Source organism: Salvia splendens, chromosome 11 (assembly GCF_004379255.2).
Source record: "Salvia splendens isolate huo1 chromosome 11, SspV2, whole genome shotgun sequence".
Taxonomy (NCBI): Eukaryota; Viridiplantae; Streptophyta; class Magnoliopsida; order Lamiales; family Lamiaceae; genus Salvia; species Salvia splendens.
The window spans coordinates 9,851,351-9,856,227 of NC_056042.1; positions in this window are offsets into that span (position 1 = coordinate 9,851,351).

A 4,877-nucleotide genomic window follows, 5' to 3' on the forward strand; every position below is an offset into this window, starting at 1 on the left:
TACATTTTACGCAGATAAATGTAGTATATTCACTTTCTCAAATCCGATTTCCGGTGAGTGATAAATAGTGGATAAAAGTTGGGCATGATTAGCTTTTAATTAAAGCTTGAAGTTTGAGTTTAGGGAATAATTAACTAGTGTTAATTATCCCACATTGGAGAAGTGACACATCTTATAATGTGCTTAAATTAAGTGACTTTATGTTACTTAATAATTATAGTGGAATAAGATGGTGAAAGAGCCCACACGCGAGCGCGCCGCTGCCCGCCCCGTGCTCGCGCTCGCGGTCCTCGGGCCCGGTCTCGGTCTTGGATCTTGGATCTTGGTCTTAGGGCTCAGGTCTGGACCCGTAGTAATCTTTTTAGACCACCGCTGAGTCAGCAATCCAAGTGGCTTGACACATCGTCAAGCGTGGCACAGTCAAAGCCTACACGGCTGCCACGTGAGAAATCCACACGCGGAAGGCACACTCCTGCCACAAGCTTGTAACCGCCGACGGTTACGAATGAGCCATGATGAGCCTTCATGGCTTGGTTGACCCTGCATGGTGGCTTGGCCTATAAATAGACTAGCCATTCCATTGCATTTTACATAACATTCACAAGCATTTGCATCATAAGCTCTCTCCCTCTCTGCATTGTCTTTATGTCGAAGCTCTGCCCTCTCCTCCATCCAGTTCGCCGGAGCTCTGTTGATTGCGGTGCTGCTTCACTTGAGACGTAGCCGTTTTATCTTTGGGGACGACACGCCAAACCGAGAGCACTACCGGGGCGTATCTCGTCTTGCGGAAAGAGGCCTCCTCGACTCGGCTAAGTTTATTTTCTAGTATCGTTTCGTTGTATTTTCAGTTTCTGTTCTTCTTTCTTGGGTTGTATTACGCCCGGTTTTTATTGTATCTCTTGTAATCCAGAAACCAACAATCGCAAGACGAGATACCTTGCCTTTGAAGGAATTTGGACTATAAACTGAACTTAACACTTTCGAAACATTTAACACATTTGCTGGAGATGTCGACTGAATCCAACACCGCTGCTGCCACCCCCCTCCCCCCGCCGCCATTTCCTCCACCATGGCAATCACTGGACCTGTCAACACTTCGTCGATTCCCTCGATGATGCCAACCCCCGGGTTCTATCCATCTTCATCAACAACCCCTTGGGAGTTTGTTAACCTTCATGGGCCCACTGGTGGATCCACCTCGAGTGGATCGGTTGGTTCCACTTTTAGTGGTTCCTTCGGATCCTTTAATGGATCGAGAGCTGGGGCCATCGGGTCTCACGCGGGTGCTAGTCCCTTCGGGGCCGGTACGACCATGGCAGGCTCTATGCCCAACATGAATGGTGGGGGCTCTATGCCCAATCACGTTGTTGGCTCCTTCGGGGGCAACAGAATTGGTTCCTTCCATGGACCAAGTACGACACCTTTGGCACCAAGAATGATGCCACCTGCCGAGAAGCCACCAAAGTTTGGAGAATCTGACTTCAAAAGGTGGTACCAAAAGATGTTGTTCTACTTGACAACATTGGGCGTCGCCAACTTCCTCACGGATAACGAGCCGCCCGCGCTAAGCGATCAAGAGTCTAGGCTCGAAGTCATGGCGGACTATGAAGCTTGGAGAAAAGGGGATATCTATTTAAAAATTTCATTTTAAGTGCATTAGATGATAGCCTCTACAATGTATACTCTAATGTAACCACATCTAAACAAATGTGGGAAAGCCTAGAAAAGAAGTATAGCATAGATAATGCTGCAGGTACTTAACAAGTTGTAGCATCCAAATTTATGGACTACAAGATTGTCGACTCTCGACCCATCATGGAGCAAGTTCAAGAGCTCCAAATGATCATCCACGCACTAGTGACTGAAGGGATGACCTTGCCCGACAAATTCTTAAGGTGCACGATCATCGACAAACTTCCTCCTAGTTAGAAGGACTTCAAGAGCTATCTCAAACACAAGCGAAAGCAGATGACCCTTGAAGACTTGATAGTGAAATTGCACATTGAGGCTGATGTGCGCAAAAGTGACCAAAAGGCTAAGGGCTTTAGCCCACTTGAAGCCAAAGCCAATCTGTTGGAGCGGCGCGGTCCCTCCAACAAACGCCCTCGCCCAAGTCAAAAGGATAAAGGGAAGGGAAAACAGCCTGCAAAGAAATTTGAAGGTGAATGCTTCAAGTGTGGCAAAACTGGCCACTTTGCCAAGGACTGCCGCAGCAAGAAGAAGAAGCCGGCAGCCCACGTCGTTGAGAAGGAGTTCAAAGACTGGGACGAAAACGACCTCATTGCTGTGGTCACTGAAGAAGTTAACCTTGTTGATAACAAGGGTGGCTGGTACATCGACACTGTCGCTACTGCTCATGTCTGCTCAGATAGGAGCAGGTTTGCCTCCTACACTGTTGTTGAAGGAAGGAAGATCAACATGGGGAATCAAGCATCGTCCGAAGTCCTCAGCTTTGGCAACGTGATTCTCATGATGACGTCTGGCGTCACTATCACTTTGAAGGATGTGCTGCATGTCCCGGACATCCGCAAGAACCTAGTGTCAGGATCAATACTAGTTAATAAGGGGTTTAAACTTGTATTTGAGTGTGATAGGTTTGCATTGTACAAGTTTGGAAAGTCACTCGGAAAAGGTTATGTAACCGATGGACTTTTCAAGCTCAGTGTGGCAACTCGCAGTGTTGCAAAGCCGTTGGCTAATAATAAAGCATCTACTTCCTCTTACTTGACTGAGTGTTCAAATTTGTGGAATTGTAGATTGGGACATGTAAATTCAAAAGCAATTAAAAGATTAGTGAATTTAGAATTACTAAAGGCCAATGAAGTGGATACCCAAGATAAATGTGAAATTTGTCTTGAAGCAAAAATGACTAAGTTGCCATTTCACTCGGTTGAACGAAGCACAAAACCCTTTGAATGAATTCACACTGATGTATGTGATTTAAAGATGGTGCAAACTAGAGGTGGTAAAAAGTACTTTATCACTTTCATAGATGATTGCACAAGGTATTACTACATTTATCTTTTAAGAAGTAAAGATGAAACAATAGAAGCGTTCAAAAATTATAAGAACGAAGTTGAGAATCAACTTGGTTGTAAAATCAAAACGATTCGAAGCGATAGAGGAGGCGAATATGTAGCCCCGTTTGAGGAGTTATACAACGCAAGTGGTATAATTCATCAAACAACTGCTCCATATTCACCACAATCTAATGGTGTTGCAAAACGCAAAAATCGAACTCTAAAAGAGATAATGAATGCACTGCTTCTGACTTCAGGATTACCACATAACATATGGGGGGAAGCTGTTTTGACAGCCAACTATATCTTGAATAAAATCTCCCTCAAAGGAAAAGATGTTACTCCTTATGAGTTGTGGAAGGGAAGGAAGCCATCCTACAAATACCTCAAAGTGTGGGGGTGTTTGGCAAAGGTGATGGTTCCTCCGCCCAAAGAAGTTACAATCGGACCTAAAACGGTTGATTGCATCTTCATTGGATATGCACTTAATAGTAGTGCATATCGATTTGTTGTTCACAAGTCTGAAATATCGACTATTACTGTAGGAACAACAATTGAGTCAAGGAATGCTGTATTTCTCGAAAATACATTTCCTTGCGAAGACAAGGAAAAAGTCTCAACCAATTCTGATACAAGAATTGAAGAAGAAGCCACCAGTTCTAAACCAGTGGAAGAAGAAGCCACTAGTTCTGAATCAGCAGATGAGGAACCTGAATCGCGCAAGCGTGCAAGGCCCGATCCAAAGGATACAATACTAAGATGTGGTAGTAGGGTCAGAACACCAAAAACATTTGGTCCTGACTACATTGCTTTTATGTTAGATGAAGAACCAACATCTGTAAAAGTAACCTTCGATGGCCCAGACGGGCTACATTGGAGAGAAGCTGTTCAAAGCGAAATTGATTCAATTTTGCTAAACCACACATGGGTGTTGGTAGATCTACCTGAAGGTGCAAAACCTCTAGGTTGGAAATTGGGTACTTAAAAGGAAATTTAAGGCCGATGGAACAGTGGATAAGTATAAAGCCCAATTAGTAGTAAAGAGTTTTAAACAAAAGGAAGGGCATGACTTATTCGATACATATTCACCTGTAACTAGGATTACATCTATCCGAGTGCTTCTCGCTATTGCTGCATTGCATAATCTTGAGATTCATCAAATGGATGTAAAGACCGCGTTTCTAAATGAACTAGAAGATGAAATCTATATGGAACAACCCGAAGGGTTTGTAGTACCTGGACAAGAGAAAAAGGTATGCAAGCTCGTAAAGTCTCTATATGGATTGAAACAAGTTCCATTGCAATGACACTTGAAGTTTGACAATGTGATGTTATCAAATGGATTCAAAATCAACGAGTGCGACAAATGCGTCTACATCAAGAGCACTAATAACGGCCATGTTATAGTGTGTCTATACGTTGATGATATGTTAATCTTGGGTAGCAACACTCAAGTAATTAACGATACAAAGGCCATGTTAAAGAGAAACTTTGACATGAAAGACATGGGTCTAGCCGATGTAATTCTTGGAATGAAGATACTAAGAACGTCTGATGGAATCATCTTAACACAATCACATTATATTGAGAAGATATTGAATAAATTCAAAGCCTATGATGGCGCGCCGGTTAAGACTCCAATTGAACTCGACGTTCACTTGAGCAAAAATAAAGGCGAGCCCGTTGCACAAGAAGAGTATGCACGAGTCATCGGATGCATTATGTACTTGACTAATTGCACTCGACCTGACATTGCTTGTGCCGTGAACAAGTTGAGTCGTTATACGAGCAATCCAAGCAAAGAGCATTGGAGAGCTCTTGTGAGGGTTTTGAGATATTTAAAATATACTCAAAATC